General features: G+C 53.9%; 2 protein-coding genes across 4 annotated transcripts in view; one reads left to right on the top strand and one right to left on the bottom strand.

Annotated features, from left to right (window-relative positions):
- Positions 1-6,751, bottom strand: part of CTXND1 (cortexin domain containing 1) — a 38,942-nt gene extending 32,191 nt beyond the window's left edge. Inside the window, exon 1 of the mRNA XM_045561404.1 lies at positions 6,682-6,751. The gene's annotated coding sequence lies outside the window, so the exon portion shown is untranslated. The remainder of the gene's footprint in view (positions 1-6,681) is intronic.
- The window catches only part of ARNT2 (aryl hydrocarbon receptor nuclear translocator 2), a 226,548-nt gene that overhangs the window by 15,109 nt on the left and 190,867 nt on the right, over positions 1-20,572 (top strand). The window lies entirely within an intron of this gene.

The raw sequence follows: 20,572 nt of genomic DNA on the forward strand, positions 1-20,572 counted from the left end.
GCTCTTGCTCTCCAGGCTCCCTGAGCCCACAGCCCTCTGTGCCCGGGTCCTTCCTATGGTCTCTTGCTGCCCACCTACCCATCCCAGATGGCCACATTAATCAGCAATAGGTCCCCATTATCCACAGAGTGAAGGGCAACCATGGCCCGGCTCCATCCAAGCCTCCCAGCCTCCTCTCCTATATGCACCCCCATTCCAGCCTAGCTGCTCTTCTCCATTGTCCCTGAACCAGGAATGTCCATCCTCATTGACCAGCCAAAGTCTCCAAGCCCTGGCTCCATTGCCCCTTCCTCCAGAAAGCCTTCCCTGATTTTCTGTGTCCCACTTCAGAGGTATATTTACCCATGAAGCTAATGGGCTTATGATCCAGAGCACTTCACTTGCATGGGCCCCTTCTAAGACCCTGGGAGGCACGCTCCCTGACAGTATGTTCACGTGGTCATATATTTTAGTAAAATTTCCGAAGGATATTAACTGCAATTGATTAAAACTACCGCCTTTTTCTGTTCCAAGTCCTTACCACTGGGCTCACTTCCCCTTCAGCATGGAAGCCTTTGAGAATCTGCAGCATTTGGGGGATCAGGCCAAGGAGAAGCTGAGTTGGGCTACGTTTAGTTTGGGTTTAGTGGTAGATATTCGGCTAAGTATGAAATGTCTGATCTCTTTAAGCACTAAGTTTGACAGTTGATATCTCTGGCATTTCACATTGACACTTCCTGTTTTATTGTGAAGGTACATCCTCGTTCTTTCAAATGCATGGTCTGGCTTGTGATTATCTTTCAAGTCTTTTGAGAGCAATTTTTGTGAAACCACAGGTAACTCAAAAATCTGTGTTATTTTCAAATATGAGCTCCGTTGTGAAATCAATGCAGCACACACAACTCAAAATATCAATGAAATGTTTGGGAAGGATGTGGCTAATGAATGCACAGTATGTAGATGGTTTGAGAAGTTCTGTTCTGGTGATTTTAGTCTTGAAAATGACCCACATGGGTGACCTGAGACCAAGGTGGAAAATGATGAACTGAAAGCTGTAGTGGAAGCGAATCCATCTCAACCTACGCGTGAATTAGCAGCAAGGTTTGACGTTTCTATTCCAACAATATTGGACCATCTGAAACAAATGGACAAGGTAAAGAAGCTGGATAGATGGGTACCGCATGAATTTAAGGAGTGTCAGAAGAGAAATCGCCTCAAAGCTTGCCTTTCTTTGTTGTCACGACATAAAGGTGAACCATTTCTATACAGTATTGTTACGTGTGATGAAAAATGGATTCTCTTTGACAATCACAAGTGTTCAACACAATGGTTGGATAAAGATGAAGTGCTGAAACATAGTCCAAAACCAAATATTCATCAAAAATGCTAATGGTGTCCTTTAGGTGGTCCAGGGCTGGTATCATCCACTACAGCTTCATGACACCTGGTCAGTCGATGACAGTGGATGTTCACTGCAGCCAACTGGATGAAATGATGAGGATGCTTGTAATTAAGCAGCTGAGATTGGTCAACAGGGACAGGTCAATCCTCTTACAAGACAACTCTGCTCAACCACATGTCACACAAACAACGCTGCTCAAACTACAGAGGCTGGACTTGGAAACTCTCTGTCATCCACTGTGTTCACCAGACCTTGCACCAACTGACTACCACTTCTGCGCTTTGGATCCCTTCTTACAAGGACAAATATTCAATTCTCAACAAGCTGTGGAAACCACATTTTGCGATTTCATCACCACTCGCTCTCCAGGCTTCTTCGCTGCTGGCATAAATAAGCTACCGCTAAGATGGCAAAACTGTGTCGCCAGTTTAGGTGCACACACTTTGATTAATTGCACTGCTTCTTGTTTGAGATATAATCAACTAAACTTTTGATTCAAATTGGACACTTCATATTTTATGACCTAACATGTATTTGGTCACAGAGAGCAAAGTTCCGCAGGCTGTTTACCGAGTGGCAGGGAGGACTCAAGCGATCTGTCTGTCGGCCGATGACTTGAACACGCTCCACTGGCTGTCCCACGCTCTGAGGCTCACGGACAGCCCTTTGGCTCCGCAGCTGTCGGCGGGCCTGTCTGTGCTCACGCCCCTCCCGCTCCGTGCGGCCTCTGGCCTGCCCGTCCCCTGCGCCGGCCTGGACGGCTGGCCCGGCTCCTCCCTTGGTCTGAGAAGCTGCTCTTACTGAATCCGTGCTGGTTTGACATGAAACACGGACACCAGTGAAGACGAGAGGAAGCTCCTGAGGCACGGCCACAGTGTGGACGTCAGAGACACCTGGTCAGGAGCGACGTCCAGTCAAGGAGCAGCGATGGGGACTCATCAGCACCTAAGAAACTGGACACGCCAGACATCGCGTAGCTCACGTGCGGCAGAACTTTGGTGGAGGGTTCCTCAGAAACGGCATCGCCCGTACTGGGCAACGAAGCTAAAAGAAGCGATTTGAAACCACTCCAGCGACAGTCAAAGACTGATCAACCGTGCGAGAAGACTGCAGATGCTTCTACTTTCTGCAGAAATGAAGTCACAAAAGCAGTTGAAATGTGAAGAGATCAAAGGTCAGCCGTGAAGGGGAGGAACAAACACGCACAGAGGCAAGTCAGGCACGCGGTTAACTGGGAAAATTACGTTAAGTTTTGATGGATTCTGTGATGTCTGTGGTATCCATATTTTTATCTTTCTTTACAATTAGGATTTTTAAAAAATCTTTTTTATTATTTGCAATTTGCTGTGGCTTATTTTCTCATCCTATGTATTCACTTTTGTACTTTTCGTAATTTTGCATTACTTTATTAAGGAGGGTTTATGCCCAAATGGCATAAACTTCAGGGCCCAGAAAACCTGGATCTGCCCCTGTCCCTCCCCCCAAGTAGGACCAAGTTCTCCGTCCCCCCGCAACCCTGCTGCCCTGGCCTGCTCTGCCAAAACATCCCGCATCCCAGCTGAGGACGCGGCCTTGGTCCCCCGCTAACTAATCCGCAAACCCTCACTGTCTGTGGACCGGAACCGCGTCCCGCCAACACCCCGCCAGCTACACAGCAACAGCTCTCGGCAACAGCATCAGTTCCTGACTCCTGAAGACTCCTTCTGGAAGTCCTGAGAACTTTCCAGATCTCTTAAGGGGAACAGGATTTTAGAAGCTAATTTGTTTCTTATCGATTTGTTTCATTGATAAGAGCTCTTGAAAATGCATCTGTTTATTGGAGACATTTTGTACAATGTATAAAAATCAGTGGCAAATGTCACATGTAAGTAAAAATAGATCCAACGAACAAAGGCAGGCTTTCTCGGGGCGCTGTTTGCTCACAGGCAGCAGCATGAATCTAAGTCAAGGCACCCAGATGCCCCGGGACCCAGAGAACGCCCGGGACGAAGCTGTTTTCCTTTGTGTTTTCACCCAGCTCTGAGCCAGGCTCGAGGGGACCCTCGGGGGAGACACAGTCGACAGAGACAGGCCCCACTGCACAAAACGTGCTGAGATACAGCAAATACCAGCTGCTGTTCGCCGAACCCTCAAACCGGCTCGCGCGGCACCCTTGGTTCCTGCCCCTGCGCCTCACCATGGCCTCACCTGTCCCTTCCCACGGGGGCTCTACCTGGAGGGGCTTGGAGCAGCACCGTCACTGGGGCACAGGAGGGACCCTTCTGGGCATGTCCAGCCACAGAGGCACGTGTTCGAGGACACACAGGAAATCTATGGGGCACCAGTGTCCACAGTGCAGTGACAGGGCAGACCACGGAAGGCAAAGGTGCGCAAGGGCTGTGCTTGCCAAGCACCTACCACGTGCTAGCTCCTGCCTACACCATCGGCTGTGACCCCCACAACGGCCCAGCAAGGAAGGCGATCCTTCCCTAAATTTATAAATGGGGAAACTGAGTCTCAGGGGCCGTGAGGAGCTTCCAGAAGATAACTGATCTAGTCATGACCTTTGACAGACGGCCCAAACATGAATGATCTCATTTAATGTAATCCTCACAAGGCGGAAATGGTAATCATAGTTAAATGCAGCTACATTTTTTTTTTTTTTTTTTTGAGTGCTGGCGTTCTCTCAAAGGTATTTTTCTTTGAGCAATTCCATACAGTAGGTGCAACACAGGCGGGAAGGACACAGGCTTCCAAACCAGACGACCCCGGTTTAGAATCCCAGCTCTCCCACCTCCGTGAACCCTGGGTCAGTCGAGCAGCTTCTCCGAGGACTAGTCTCCCCATCAGGCACACTGGATGATGACGTTACTCTGAGGGTTAAATAGCCGCACACATAAAATGCTTAGCGCGTGTAAGTGCATAATAAATGGAACTGACCTTGAGGTATTGGTCATCTCGGGGTTTCACAAATAGGAGGATCGACACTCACGAAGGCAGCGAGCTTAAGGTCCCCCGACCAGTGGCAGAGCCAGGACTACTAGCTGACCTGACTGACACGGAGGCCAGTGCTCTGTCCCCTGTGGACACTAGACAACCGCTTATCACCAGGCCGGTCCCCCGTCACCAGCAAACACACAAGTCCCCGTTAGCCAACTCTCCGCAGGCAGGAAGCACACAAGGCACTTTGGAAATATTTCCTTCCAAAACAGCTCACGTGGTTGCAAATGGTGTCACTTTCAATAGTGAACATCAGTTACCTAAAAAATTCACTGACACGGACCAGTTCCAGAGTCTTCGATGCCAAAATTCAGAGCCATTATGGTCTTTTTCTACATTAGAACTTATTAGAAGCTGTAACCTCAGAGTCTTGGAACCATGTCAATTTTATAAGCACTGTTCTTTCTACTGTGGCCAGACAGGATAATTTAAGGACATTTTCCTTGATATCATTTCATTTTCCATTTAAGTCATGGCAGTAGTATTGGATTTGAACAATTTACTACACAGAGACCAGCTGAGGGCTGCAGGTTCTGAGTCCGCTCTGACCGTGTGCCTGGCAGGGTAAATATTTGCGGGAGGAAGATTAACTAGCAAGCGGCGTGTTCCGAATGGCGGCGTCTGTCATTAACCCAGCAAGGAAAGAAACCGGAGAGACAGCAGTTCTCCACATCACAACTTACACGCAGCAACTGGACTTCTGTTTGAGCTATTTCTTTTTCAGACTAATTAAGGTTCACATTATTTTTTAAAATTACCCCCTTTTCCGCCATAACCTTGTTTAAGTTCACATCTTAAGCATGTAATGGCCATAAATCTAGTATAATTTTCCACACTTATCTGAGTTCAGAGACACATCATACTTTACGCATTCATTACTTGCATTTTGTTCAGAAAAATAAACAGCATTACTGGAAAAGGTGATTGGGAAATTAATCCTTTGGAACCAGAATACATTAAAGCAAAGATTACAGGGAATGAATGGATAGCTTACCTGTAATTTCTCCTTTGGATAAATGTAGTTATCTCTTTCAGAGCGGTTTTCCTAAGGAGGTAGGGTTCTGCTCTTTCTCCCTATTTGTCCACAAAGCTGGAATGTGTCTCAGGCTGAGCCATCCATGAAGATGTGGCTTAATCAAAACCCAGCGTATAAGTCACATCACAGCCGGGGGCGCCCTGGCTACACGATGCCCTAAACCCACTGTGCAGGCCCCCACAGACCACAGGCAGAGACTGCAGCTCGTGGCAGGAGGAGGCTCAGTGAGGGCGAGGGGAGCAGAAGACAAGCCCCAGAGCCTCGGGGACCAGACTCCCTAACTCACTGGGGACCTAGTTTACAGGAAAGAGCAAGACTGTATCCCTGTTCAGCCAGAAACGCGGGTCCTCTGGCTGGGATCCCGGGGGCTCAGGCAAACCCACAGGGAAATTAAGGAAAACCTGGCAGGGGGTGCACGGTGGGTGGCAGGGGCTTCTCCCAGGGACAACGGCACGAGGGTGCAAAGGGACTTTTCTCCTGGGCCCAGGGCCATATCCTGACGGGTCACGGTGACCCTACTGTGTCACCTTGGACTGTCCAACAGCTTCCTTTCCAGAACTTTACCCGTGGGCGACAGAGACTCTGTTACGAGATTCAGCTCCGTAACACAGTCCCCAACACAGTCCCCAGAACCGGTCTCCACCTCCCCACGGATAATGGGGATACTGGAAAGCCTGGAGGAAGCTCTCCACCAGGGACCGGGACAAATCCCACCAAGGCCGCCCGGGGGAACTTTCCCTGAAGTTCCATCGGTGGTGACCTTCAGCAGCTGCTCTGAGAAAAATCCGTTCTATGTCACCGCCAGTCACGAGAAGAGACTGAATTTTGGGGACTGAACTTGACAAGACAGAATTTCTAACTTTGATTCAGTTTCCCCTCGCACTGCCCAAGCTGCCAGCGGCAGGGGCCGAGGGTCCCCAGATGGGAGGGTCCCCAGGTGGGATGGTCCCCAGGTGGGGAGGCTTCCCAAGGGGCGAGGCGTCTGTTTGGCCCCGCGCCCGGGCGGACACGGCGTCGCGCTCCCGCGCGCTTTGGCGACCCGAGCCCCGGCGTGACCGGGCGCTGCAGCGCAGGAGCCGGCACCGGGCAGCTGGTCCCGCCGCGCCGCAGCCTTCCGCCGAGAGGGGACCCGGCCCGGTGTCCACGCGGGTCCCCTCGCGGAGGCGGCGGCGGGGCTCAGCGCGACTTCCGCGGGCAGATCGTCCCCGCGGCCGGGAACCCGCGCGGCGCCCTCGCAGCGCCCACGATGCTGAGCCCCCGCCCGGGAAGCTCCCGCGTTCCTTACCTGGAGAGGCCCGTCCCGTGCGCCGCGGGGTCCTGGCCGGGCCGGCGCCGAGCCTGGGCGACCGCGGGTCGCTCCCTGCGGGGCTGCCCGGCGCGGGGGCGCAGGGGGCGCGGGGGGCTCGGGAGGCGAGGGGGGTGCTGGCGAGCGGGGGGCGCGGGGGCGCGGGGGGCGAGGGGGGTGCTGGCGAGCGGGGTGCCCAGGGCGAGTTGGGGGCACGGGGGGCACAGGCGCGGGGGGCGCGGGGCGCGGGGCGCAGACGTGGGGGCCACGGCCCAGGCCGCTGGCGGAGCGGCTGAGTCAGCGCCCGAGCCGGAGCCGAGGGGTCGGGCGGCCGCCGTTCCAGCGGAAGCGCGGAGAGAACTTCAGCCCGGGAGGGGCCGCGGGCTGCTGCGGGCGCACGATACGGTCTGGGCGCTTCTGACGTGCCGCTTCCTCCACATCCTCCCTGACGGGTTAAGAAGAAAAAAGAAAAAACAAACAGCCCTCTCCAAGGCTCCGCCTGCTTTATGCGTAACAGCAAGACAAATATTTCCATTAAAGTTGGGGCAAGACCAGGAGGCAGGTGTGGAAAGTCTGGTCCATGCAATGAGGCAAGGGAAGGAAATGAGCTGTAAAAATACTGAAGTTGTGCCTTTTCGTTAAATGTATATATACACGTTTAAATTTATTTGTTAAATAAATATATATATTTAATTGGAAAGCAGGAGAGAAAAGATGACTATCCGCAGTGGATGTGATTGTCTCGTTGGAAAGTTCAAGCTGGAGACTGAGTCTGCTGAAGTGGCAGGTTGCAGGATGCACATGCCCGGCTAACATGCGCTGACCTGCTGGAAGTGTGGATGAAAAATCCCATTCTCACTACTGGCAAAACCATAAACAGCTAGGAATATACACTCATCAGAGAATGTGTTCCATCGCAAAAAAGAAAACAAACCAACAAAACACCTCCATTCTCTGCTGGCCGACTGGAGATGGCTTGACTCTATTAAAACATAAGCCTTTTTCACGGACAAGAAGTAAACATCATAACCCATCCTTGTCCTTTGTATCTCTAAATTCAGTGCAATCTCCATCTCATCCTGGTGGGATTTTGTTTCTAACTTGGCATGACTCTAGGTGTCTCTGGAAGAATAGGGACAGGAAACAACTCGTTGATAAACAAGAGCACGAGGGAATTAGCCCTGCCGGGTACTAGCATGGAGACATGCGGGCACGTAAATGAATAAACACAGCACCACGTTGGCTGACTGCTTACAGTTAATATCGAAGCAAGTGTTTCACGGGTATTAATGCTTTTATTCATCACAACAGCCCTAAGAGGCAGATACTGACGTTGCTGCCACTTCCAGAGAGGAAGTGGAGCCCCAGTGGGGTGCGTGTCACACCCAAGGTCCAGCTGGACGTGGGGACCAGGGGTTTGATTCGGCGTCGTGCCTGCGGGCCCTGTGGTCTGTCTGTCACACTGCGCCACCTGTCACAGAGGGAGAAACAGCCGGTGCTGACCAGCGATGGTCATTCCTTGGGGCAGATGCAGAGTCCCAGGTGAGAAGTGCGTGAGGGATGTGGTGTTTGAGGGGGCACTGCAAGTTGACAGGATAGATGGAGTTTTGCATAAATGATATTGGAATAACTAGTCATTAGCTCCCCAGACCAAAATAAATTCCAGATCTATCAAATATTGAACATAACAAAGTGAAGCCAAAAAATAATTAGATAAATATATAAGTAAATATTTGTCATGAGCCTGGGATTCTGAAAGCCCTTCTAAATAAGCCATGAAACCATAAAGGAAAAGACTGACAGAAGTAATTACAAAAAATCCAAATAAACTTCTTTATGGAAAAAGGCCCCGTAAACAGAATTAAAAAATAAATGACAAACTAAAAAAGAAATTTCCTGTATGTATGACATGTGGTTGCTAAATTTAACAAATAGAAATATAAGCCCAGTTAAATTTGAATTTCAAACAGACTATGAATCATTTTTTTTTAGTATAAGTACGTCACATTCATTGTTTGTCTGAAAGTCACATTTAACGGGATGTCCTGTATTTTATCTGGCAGCCCTACTATGGCAGCAACATTTTAATGTAGATAATTTACAAAGATAATTTTAATAACCATTAAAAAAGATAATTATCCAATAGCATAAGGCCTAAAACAGATGAGCAGAAAATTTACAAAAGAAGAAAAACCAATGTTCAACAAACAGGACAAAATAATGGCCTCTCAAGCGATGGAATATATGCAAATAATTTCAGAAAGTTTTGCTTTTTACCCACTAGCTGACAAATTTTAAAATATTGACAAAAGTCAGTGCTGGTGAGGGGTCTGGGGAAATTAGCATTCTTCCTCGCTGCTTATGAAAATGTAAGTTAGTACAATATTTATAGAAAGCAGTTTGAGAACAAATATCAAATTGAATATTTTACATGCACAGCAATAAATCAAGCAAATTCATTTTCAGGAGTTTATCTAAAGAGACCACCTGACAAGTGGACAGAATGTGTACAGTAGATGTTTACTGCTTGGTAGAAATAATTCATAATAGCAAAAAATTGGAAACAACCTAACTATGTATCAGTAGGAGACTGGTTGATGAAATATAATTAAATAACAATACATAATGGGACTCTACTGTGATGCAGGCACTGTTTGAGGAATTTCCTGGGTATTAACTTGTTTAATCATCAAAACGAAACACAAGCACTGTGAGCAGGAAGGTACTATTTAGTATTAGTATGTTCATTTTGCAGAACGGGAAATGGGACGGGGAGCAAGGCTGCCTTCCCGAGGTCTCACAGCGGGAAAGTCGGGGACTGGAATTTAAAGAAAGGCAGCGTCACCCCGGAGGTCCCTCAGCTATCATGCCACGTTTTGTACGTAATGGGGTGTCAGCATGCCGTGCCCAGATGAGTTCATCCAGAGGGTGAAATGCCACACAGTTATTAAAAATGACAATGTAACTCTATACTTATTGACGTAGAAAATGCTCATGACATATCATCAAGTGAAAAAAAATGTTCAAAACCACATAAATAGTGTGATCCCATTTGTATGAAATTGAATCTATTTTTATGTGGCTATATATAGACAGAGAAATACCTGGACGAATAATCACTAATACATTAACGGCTTTTCTTCATGAGCAATGAGATTTCAGGTGATTTTTTTTTGCTTTATACTTTTCTAAATGCTTTAGGTTTTAAAATTATGAATATAAATTTTTAAAAATATTAGGAAAACAAAATACTGGGAGGAAGCTCTCATTTTGTGGCTTGGTATTTCGGGCTTTCCCCGAGCTTGTCATCTCTGCCCCAAATTCCGGGGGCTCCGACGCCTGGCTGAGGACTCGGCCCGGGGGCCGTGGGAGTTCCCAGACACAGGCAGATCCCAGGTACGCCCGGCCGCACCTGTGCTCTGCCTGTGGCTCAGCGAGGAGAGTCCTGCACTGGGCCACGTCGGGTGACGTCCTGCTGCTGTCACGTTGGGTGCTGAGGACCCAGCGTCTCCTCTGCAAAGTGAGATGAACAGCTCTGGGATCTCGCTGGAAGAAGCAGAAATGCACCTTCCACTACTTTAAGATGTGAGATGAATTCTCTGGCAGGTTAGAGAAGAGTAAGACGAAGGCACGGTAGGAACCAAGGTGCAGTTTAGTCTAAAGAGCTGCTGTCACTGTCACCTCTAGCTGCTCTCTCCCCCTGCCCTTTCTGGGTGTCGGTTCCATTCTCCCCTTTAGCTCCTCACTGGCTTCCTCTCCTCCTCCTCGATCCCGAGAACACAGCCATCCTCTGGGTTTTCTGTAACAGCCTCAGTCATGAAAAGAAATTAATTTTCTTGGTCCTCAGTTTTGTGATTTGCGGAGCGGGCTAGAGAGGAGCACCCACTGACGGGGCCGCTCTCAGCACAGGCCGGGCCAGGCTGCAGTGACGAGCAGCCCTGAATTCGCAGGTCTCCAGAGCAAATCGCACGGCCAAGCCCAGTGTCCGTGGGGCGAGGACGTCGACAGCCCCGTCAGAGCGACAGCACAGCCAGAAGTACAGCCTCGCACACGCGTGGGCCGTGGCCAGGGGGATGCAGTCCTAGCAGGAGCGTGGCTTTGGTCACCACGACCACTGGATGGAACAGACAGTGATGCCATGTTCTGATGTGTCTCTGTTTAGAAGAGGAAGAGGGTGGGACTATTGGGCAAACAGTTGTGTAAGTCCTAACTTTATGGTCACCGCCCAGTAATGGTTAAGCTAGGAGTCCAGGAAACTGGAAATGCGCTAAAGGGCTTCTGGGGGCGACTGGGGTGCACTGGAAGGAGAGCTGGACCCGGAGTCAGTCTGGGGTTCAGGCTCTTGCCGTGCCACTCGCTGCATGTGTGACCATGGCCACGTCACGGGGTCGGTTGAGTACTCCTCACTTGAAATGCTTGGGACCAGCCGTATTCCAGATTTCAGACTTTTTCTGATTTTGGAATATGTTCATACACATAAAGAGATGTCTTGGGGATGGGACCAAGTCTAATAAACACAGAATCCATTTGTGCTTCACATACATCTTATAAACACAGCTTGAAGATAATTTTACACAATATTTTAATTGATTTTGTGCATGGACCAAAGTTTTGACTACGACCCATCATGAGGTCAGGTGTGAAATTTTCCACGTGTGGCTTCCTGTCAGTGCTCAACCAGTTTTACATTTTGGAGCTTTTGCGTTTCAGATGTTCTGGTTAAGGATGCTCAACCTACGTTTAACGTCTTCTCAATCATGAACAAAGGACAACATTTTTACAGGATAATTGTAGAGATCAAGTGCAGCAGCAGGTGTAGACCGGCTAGAAGGTGCCGGCTGAGCTCAGCCCGGATCGATGACCTTCAACAGCGGCAACTTCCTGCCTGTCCCTGCTCAGCGTCCCCCGGGAGCAGGTCAGCGTGAGCCCCATGAAGGGACGTCCTGTTCACGTCTGGGTTTTAGCTACGGCACTTCCTCTCTCACTCCCAGAGTTGGAAACAGGTCACCTCCAGCAGGATTAGTCAAGTCTCAGTCCCTCGTCCCCGGTTTTGGTGGGTGTGTGAGCACCGGAGCCAGCTTACGTGGGAGCCCAGGCTATACATGGCGGGGACAAAAAGTTCTAGAGTGGCACCAGCTCAAACTTTCTGGACCAGTCTATTTCCTCTGCTCTGCTTGGAGGTGTCGCCTTTGGCATGGGCTTGTCCCTGGAGGTACCATCAAAGGCCCAGAACCTGCAGCTGTGGGCCCTTAGTGACTTCACAGCTGTCAACCCCTATGTGCAGCAGGTGACTTGCATCTGTGATCACCACACAGATGGAAAAAACTTCCAAAGCCTTTTGCTCTGGCCCAGGCTCAGATGGGTCACGACTGAACGCCGTCGGTTCCTGTCTGGGAGGGCGTTCAGCTGGAGGGTAGATGGCAGCGGTGCCCCAGAGCCGGCTTGTACTGGTTTAAGGGCCAATTGTTACCTTTTGAGGAATTTAGCCAGTGGTTTTTAAGCCATTGGCAGCTTGACATCAGCTACAGGGGGAACATTTACACCACAGGAATTGGCAAATGCTGCAAATCAGAATCCCCGACTCCTGCCCCAAACCAGTTGCTAACACCCCCCAGCATGGCGTGGGGGGACGGCCACTGTCCGGAGGGCTGCCAGGGGCTTCAGCTCCGGTGCTGGGGGTCGGCCTCTGGCTCCGTCCCCGCCCCAGCCTCACGTGGGCCCTGGGCCTGCGGAGGGGCGGCTGCCAGGCTCCTGGTTCCTCCACTGGGGCCTCTCCTGAGTCCCGAGAGTCCAGTCCTGCCAGGGGGTCCCGGCAGCAGATTCTTTCTGCTTCAAAACCTGGAGTCCATTCTGATGCTCTTTCTCGTCCTCCCCACTTGCAGTCACTAGTTAGCTGAATTGACTCTACCATCCAATACACTCTGCGCTCGAGCCCCCCCCCAGCTGGAGTTGCCCCTTTAGAACCTCCATCAGGAGCTACCACTGCTGCACGGAGTCTGCAGCGGCTTCCATTTCACTCGGTGTGAAATTCAGTCTTTCGCTGTGACCTACAGCGCTGGAAAAGACCCCCAGGCCTTGCCCAGCCCCCTCTCCCCCACCCTGTTGATGCTCCCCCAGCCGTGACAGCCAGCGAGGACTCTCCTGGTGCCCCCACCCTGGCCCTGCACTCGCCACTGTGTGTGTGTGGCCTGTTCTCGTCCTGCACGAGGGTCCCCCTCCTTCCTCCTCTGCTCAAATGTCAGGATCTTCCCTCCAACGGGGCAGCTCCCTCCCTGTCTCTCCTACCTGCCTGTGGGTGGGTGGCGTCCAGAGCGTCTCCCGGCCCCGCCATATGACAGACTCACTCGGGTGGCCGCTTGTGGTCTGTCCCTGCCCACTGGAGCACAGACTCACGAGGGCGGGGACTCTGTTGGGTTCTGTGTCACAGGTGCCTGGCTCTCACTGAGGGCACGACGCTCAGGTGGGATGCCTGGCACAGCCGCCTCGGGAGGAGGGGCTGATGGCAGGCACCAGCTCCGGGAAGAGTGTCTATAAAGGCCCAGCTTTGGGTTTCTGTCCTGTCTGGCCGTGTCCCTGCCCGACGCCGGGTTGAGTGCCCCCTCGACCCGGGAAGAGGGACCCAAAGACCTTGAAAAGAGATCTCCGGGCCAGAGCAGGGGGCAGCTTAGACAGGGCACACGTGGCCTTGGCCTGCCCCTCACTCTCTCTGGCTTCCTCTTCCCCCCTGGACCAGGGTCTGGGGGCCTCGAGCCTCCTGTCGCCCCAGCATCCCTGTCCCATCCCTGGACAGACTGCGGAGGCAGCTTTTGAGGGAAAGCTTTGGAAAGCGCCCAGCTGCTGGCCGCTGTTTACCTCGAGGTGTTTGTGCCTCTGCTCTGGGCTCCCTGCCTCTGCCGATGACACAGCACAGCCTCTGCAGGGTCATCTGCTCCTCCCACCTCACCCGCTCCCTGGGGCCGGAGCCTCTAGGCTGATTCATGCCCCCGGGAGGTGAGAAAGGCGGCAGGAAGCAGGTGTGGTGACAGCCGGTCCCTCCTCTGCGTTTTGGGGAGGGCTGGTGCATGACCCCGTCCTGAAGACATTCAGGGCAGAGACGATTCCTGCCAGCTGGGCCAGCCTGACGGTGTGCCAAGCCCTCTCTCGCGTCAGCCGTGCGTCTCCCGACTGCCTCACAGGCAGGGCCAGCCAGCTGGCGAATCACGCCGGTTTCACAGATGGGGAAACTGAGGACAAAGGCCAGTTAAGCACCTGGTCCAGAGGCTCGAGATTTAGTCCAAAATCCCAGAACCAGCACCCAAGTCTCCTGGGTCCTCGTCAGGGCAGTTTCTGCCTCGTGCAACGGCCTCACCTGGCGCATTGTCACTTGTCACCCTGCGCACTCTTAATATTCAGGTTGTCATGTGTCGCCAAGTAGCATCGGATCCCCCGGTTTATGCCTCCCTAGGTGTTTCCAAGCCCAGGACTCGGGGCGTTTAGCTGAAAAGGAAGACTCCAGGGTGTCACTGTGCCAAGTGCCTGGGGCCCGTGGTGCAGAGAAGGGGTCTAGAGCCAGCGGCTGTGCCGGGGGAGGTTCGGCTCACAGACGTGGTCGTGGTCCCCACACAGGGGTGAGCTGCTCTGCGCAGCCGGTCTCCAGACGCTCTGGCTGTGCCTTAGGGAGACAGACCTAAGTGGGAGGGAAAGGCTTTGGCCTGGAAGGACACCCTGTTAACCACTAAGCGCGTGCACGGCCCTCTGTCGCCTGCACCCTGGGCCTGCGTCTCGGGTCAGCCCTGCCGCGTGGGCTGGGGAGCAGGACCGCAGGGCCGGGAGCGGGACGCGCTGTTCTGCCCGAGGCGGCGGTGACAGCAGCCAGGCGACAGCTGGGAGAGGAGTGGGAAGCCGGGAACCAGCCTGCCGGGGGCAGGCAGCTCTGAGGGAGGATTTGGAGCCGGAGGTGGGGCCAGAGCAGGGAGAACTCGGGGGACAGGCGGGGGCGGGGGGGCACGGGCACTTTGTGCAGAGAGAAGGACACACTAACAGCGAACGTCTAGACGTCCCGCTGGGTGGTCTACAGCGCAGCCCTTCCTTGTCCACCCACGACAGTCTTCAGTGAGGAGCCACGTCGCCTTGAAAGCCCGGGAGCCTGTTTGGGGAGGGTCTCACGGTGCCAGGGAGCGGGGGGTCGAGGGGTGCAGGGGTCGAGGGGAGCAGGGTCGAGGGGAGCGGGGGTCGAGGGGTGCAGGGCTCGAGGGGTGCAGGGTGAGAGAAGAGATGAGGTGCTGCCGAGCCTCTCGCAGCAAGATCCACAGGGGAGAAAACCTGGCTCCTGCCGGGGGTGCGAATCCTGACTCTGCTGCTTGTTGGCTGAGAACGTTTGGGCTCTTTGTTCACCACGGCGGAGTCTCAGGCTCCTCCTGTGAACGAGGACGAAACGGTGCCGCATTCAGGTGTCGCGGGGCTTAAACCAGGTGACGCGGGCGAGGATCACAGCGTGGAGCACGGCGAGTGCTCAGCCCTGAGCCGTGGAACCTGGACCCAGATTGAAGCGGTTACAGCCATTCGAGTCCCGCTAACGGAGATCGGGGCAACGTGGCAAAGTGTTTGGCGTGCGATACTGTGTGACATTATTTACACCAAATCGTATGACATATTTGCACAGATGGACAGAGCAGGGAAAAGAAAAAACAACGTAAAACAGAAGCGCTTGATTCGTTAGAGCGATGGAGTTGGAGCGGGTCTTTTCCACTTTTATTTCTGACATTGTCGTGACATTTTGTACCATGAACACAGAGGAGGAAATGAGTGGTCCCAGGAGGCGAGGGGTGTCCCCTGGTGGGGACCGTCTGAGAGTTGTCCAGCATTCGTCACAGCCGCCCTCCCCGCTCCTGGGCACATGGGACAGTCACGTTACTGTTCCTGGCTCGGAGATCGTGAGTGGAAGTGGGTGTGCTCCTTCCAGGCTGGGCATTAAGTGCCAGCAAAGCCGTCTCGGCTCCTCCTCCCGCCAGGGGGACCCAGAAAGCGCAGCTGCGAATGGTGGAACCTCCGCGAGCCTCCGTCGGGGTCCAGGAAGGGCCACGCGCAGCAGAGCACCCTGCTGACCCCGCCTGGTCACCTGAGACTTGAGCAAGAAATGGATTTTGTAGCATCAGCCGCTGACGTTTGTCGGTTAAATTTTGCACAGTAAACCCAGCCCAGCCCATCCCCAAACCTCTGCTTGCTGCTACGACGAGTGCTGCGCTTCCCCCAGATGGACGCAGACAGGTGGTCATGGGGTCGCCGGCGTGTCATCGGGCAGGGGAGAGGCCGCTGGGTCAGGCCTGACCCAAGAGCCCAAGCCCGCGTCTCCCTGGCACTGCCCCTCAGCGCTGCGCCTCCAGGTGCTTCTGGACCAAGGAGGTTTGGAGACCTGTTCTCTAGCTGTAGCCCGAGGTTCAAAGACCCCCTGTGCCAAGCACAGGCTCTGGCTAGAACGGCGTGAAAGAGCAAGGACGTGGCCCAGGCTAAAGCCAATGGGAGAACTCTCGCGGCGTCTGAGCCCTGCCCAGGGGTCAGATGGGGAAGGAAGGGGAGGAAGCCAGAGTCTCGCTGGGATCCACGAATTCAGAGCTGTGGTGCGAGCGTTTGCTGCTGGCCCCGCTGCCTCCTGCTGGCCCACAGCCTTGTCCTCTGGGGACCTCGTCCTCTGTCCTCCGTACCCGTCAACCCTCACTGGCCAGCTAGAGCTGGGGCAGGCTCCCCTTCCTGGAGGTGACATGACATTGTGCTGAAGAGGGAAGTTGGGAATCGGCCCTCATGAGGTTTCTCTGCAGCCAAGTGGGAGGAGGAGGAGGCTGCTGTCCAAAGCTCTGGGTGCTGAAACCCAACACGCCTAGATTTGTCTATTTCTGAACCTCTCATCTTATACACTTGAGATGCTTTTTAAAGTATAATTTATTTACTTCAAGCTATTGAAGTTATTATTTTACTCCAAGTTCAGGGACACAGGAGAGGAAACAAATAGCATGTTTCTAAGAACCCTAGAACCATCCTTGTATTATATCAAGAATGCCTCCCACAGTTTAGAATAAATACAAACAAGCTACATTTAGCAAAAAAAAAAAAAAAAATTGCTTACAACGACTTCTAAAAATAGTCCTGTTTTGGAGAACTCAGTGAATCTGATGCCTTGTGCAACATTACAAACTTAGGCGAGTGGAATGTTCTGGCATTTAGCAGATCACAAAGCACTTTCACATTTGATAAAGAAACCGAGACTCGGAGGGCTCAGCGGTGTCAGCAGTCACGGCGGTAGCAGGTGTGGAACCTCACGTAGGAGCCAGGCTGTCCCGCGTGGGGGGTGACTGGACAGGAGGCTCCCTGCGGGCAGGGCCCCGCCTTGCGTGTCGCTGGAGCAGGGCCCGACACGCAGACGTAAACACTGGTGGACGCGTGACCCAGGGAGGACGTGGTCTCTTGTGGGCCCAGTGTTAGGCACAGTGACTCAGGGTGGGACGAGTGTCCGTGCCGAGTCTGTGTCCGGCTGCGGGCTCACAATGCTGGTGGCCGACGGCCCATCCTCCTACCAACCCCGTAAAGACAGGCAGCCTTGGTCCCCTCGCTGGCCGGAGCTTGTCCCCCGGAGCCCGGCTGCTGCCTGTAAGAATGTTCACTCCTGGCTTAGAAGGCTGGAGGGAGGGAGGCTGGTGGTGTTCTCTGTGCAGTGTGAGCTGTGTCACGCGGGACAAGGGATCATTCTCCGCCCGAGGGGCAGGCGTTCCTGACCACAGCAGGGGAAGGCAGGGTGTCACTCAGCCTCTTGCCCAGTGTCTGCCCTTCCCGGTGGGGACAGCCGGCAGCGAGTCCTGGACTCAAGCGTGGCCCCCCAAGCGGGAGAGACGGGAAACGTAAGCAGGTCCTTAACAGTTTTTATCGAGGTAAAATATGCATGACATAAAATTCACCATTTTAAGTATTTTAAGGTGCACAGCTCAGTGGCTGTTCGTACACTTATAACGTTGTGCAACCATCACCACTGTTTAGTTCTGGAACCTTCTCATCCTCCCAGAAAGAAACCCTGCAATTGTCACCGTCGCACCCCGTTCTCCCGCCCAGCCCCCACCGCGGCAAACGTAATCCGTGTCTCGTCTCCACGGATTTGCCAGTTCTGGGAATTTCTCGTAAGTGGAATCACGTGGCAGGAGCCTTTAGCGCTGACGTCTCTCTCTGGGCGCGTGGTCAGGGCTCACCCACGCCGCGGCCTGTGCCGGGCTCTCCCTTTGTGGCTGAGTGACATGTCGCTGTGCAGACACAGCACGCTGGTTATCAGCTCCCGTGTGCCTGCTCCCTTTTTGACGCTTGTGACCGAGGCTGCCGTGACGCTTCACGCACACGTGTTTGCACGGATGCCGGCTTTCTGCTCTCCTGGGTCTGTACCGACGCGTGGACTTTCCGGGTCGTGCAGTAACCGTGTGTTTAGCTTTGAAGGGGCAGAACAGGTAGTTAGCATGAGCTGCTTGTGGCTAGTGGAGCCTCGGGGCTATTTCAGGCCCTCCACACAGAGGAACTTGCTCTCACCGACCCTTCCTGTCACTCCTGCTGTGAAATTCTTTGTCTAGGCCCCTGCCCGGGTGTCACACGCCAGTTTCCACGATTCCTCTCTGTTCCAGGATCTCCTGAGCCCACTCCCCTCCGTCAACACCCCAGACTGACCTCCCTGCAGCCTGACCGCAGTCCCTGGGAACCCGAAGGTGGGCCCTGGGCCCCCGGCGTCAGCACCCGCATCACCTGGGAGTTCCCACTTTTGTGTGTGATGCAAGTTCACGGCCCCATCCCACGTCTGCCAAGCCAGAATCCCGGGGAAAGCAGGGCTGGACCGTCTGGTCTCATGTGCCCCCAGGGGGTTATGGGCACAGTTTAGTCTGAGAAGCTCAGCCCTGAGAAGTCCGGGCTCTCTGGGATCTGGACCATATGACAAGTTGGCTGTCCTGGTGGCAGGCACAGGGTTCTGTAACCCAGGGGAGCACAGGAAGGGACTGCCCTACCAAGGCTGGCCCAGCAGCCCCAAAGCCCATTTCATGGTGGGATTTTGCATAGTTTTGACTTCTTTCTTCAAATCCCCTAAGGCAGCGTCCCCGGGATGCAGGGCCTCGGACCCGTCGTGATAAAGCGTGAAGGGCTGGACACCGTTACCCAGCCATGACGCCACGCACCCGGCCTTCCCGCCAGCCTGCCTGGGCGCCTGTCGACACCTGCCTGCTGGGGGCTTCCTGGGGGGCTGGACCCCCTTCCGTCCCCTTCTCTGCCGTGAACCAACGCCTGCAGGAGCTGCTGGGGCCGCAGGATACAGCGAGATGAAGAGGCGGAGCCAAGCTGTCCACGCCGGTGCGAGGGAGGGACACTTGGGCCCAGGGCTTAGTCTGACCTCAATAAAGCCAGCTCTGTGCTGTGCCGGAATTAAAATTCTTGATGAAGAATCCAAATTACCCAGAATCCAAAGTGAACCTAGTCACTTTGCTGGGGTTGAACAGGCGACCCCGTCCTGTCCCAGGCAGGGGAGGGGCTGCTCAAGTGACACATAGAGGGGGTGACAAAGTCAGGGCTGGAGCAATTCTTGGTCTCCTGACGCCGGCGAGGTAGTTCTAGCTGGAGGTTCGTTGCAGCTGAAGGTGCACGACCCAAACGACAGGCCTGACCCGGGCTGGGTGACAGGCACCAGGGCCAAGGACCTCACGCGGGGCTTGGGGCCCCGTCTCCACGTGAGGGCTGGACACGGATGCGTGTGCTTCTGTGCGCGAGTCTGAAGTGTTGTCTGAGTAGATGTAAACATTTAAGATGTACTGTGATTTTCCTAAACCCATTCTGGAACTGTTAGAACATTTTTCCATATATTTGGCTAAAAAAAAAAAAAAGCAATTGGTTTAAACTGTTCTCAACAAAGAGAGGCCCTGGCAAATTAACTGTCACATTAATCAGCCGTCAAGTATTCAAATATTCATATAACACCCACTGGGTGCAAATAGGAACAAGAAACATAGGTTATGCAAATCAGACATTTCAGTCCTTTTAAAATAATTTCCTGTCCATATGGGTCCTGTTGTTTTAAGTTTCAACCAAGTGATGCAACTGTCCTTGGCTGTCACTTCCTGGGAGTTGCAGCCCCCCAGGAGCTGTTCAAAGGCTGGTGGGGGGTGGGGTTTCAGGTCTCCACGTGCAGGTGGGAGCCCCTGGTCCAGGCCGGGCCCGGCACACTAGTCCTCTACACCCTGGCAGGGGCCGGGCACCCCGTCTTCCTGGGCAGTGAGGGAAGGGGGTCGTGGGGAGAGGGCCGCGTCCAGCCTCATTGTTTGAGGGGCTTGTCCACGTGTCACCCGACATGGGTTAATGGCCAGAGGAGACTCGGACTCAGGTGTGCGGGTTCCTGCTCCCCCACCCTTCCCAGCGCATGTGCTGAGCCATGCGTCCCAGCTCAGGCTCCGGGGAACGTCCCAGGTGAGACAGGTGCTGTCCCTGCCGTCCCAGGTGCTGTCCCTGCCGCCAGCCCTCCAAGCAGCAGAGCCTAGTCCGTCCCTTGCCAGTGGGGGGTGCCAAGTGTCACCCTGCGGTGCACACTTCCTTCCCGGAAGCTCTTTTCCGATTCTGAAAGCGCCCGCACGTTTCAACTCCAGCCCCCTGGGCCGCCTGCTGCTGTTCCCGCAGGCTCCGCCTCCCTGCCTGATGCCAGGGTCCCTCCACTTCCGCGGAGAGCCCGGCCACCCTCCCCTCCGGGACTCGGCAGCCTGTCCGTTCTCTCCCCCATCGCGCTGTGACGCGGCTCCTGGGGCGCAGCGCGTGGGGTGGCTGGGGACGGCACAGCGGGTCTCGCAGGTTGGCCCGAGTCCCAGCGTTGGGGGAGCAGATGTGCGCCAGGCTCCGCGTACGGGCTGGGGAC

This window comes from Lemur catta, chromosome 9, assembly GCF_020740605.2.
Source record: "Lemur catta isolate mLemCat1 chromosome 9, mLemCat1.pri, whole genome shotgun sequence".
Classification (NCBI taxonomy): Eukaryota; Metazoa; Chordata; class Mammalia; order Primates; family Lemuridae; genus Lemur; species Lemur catta.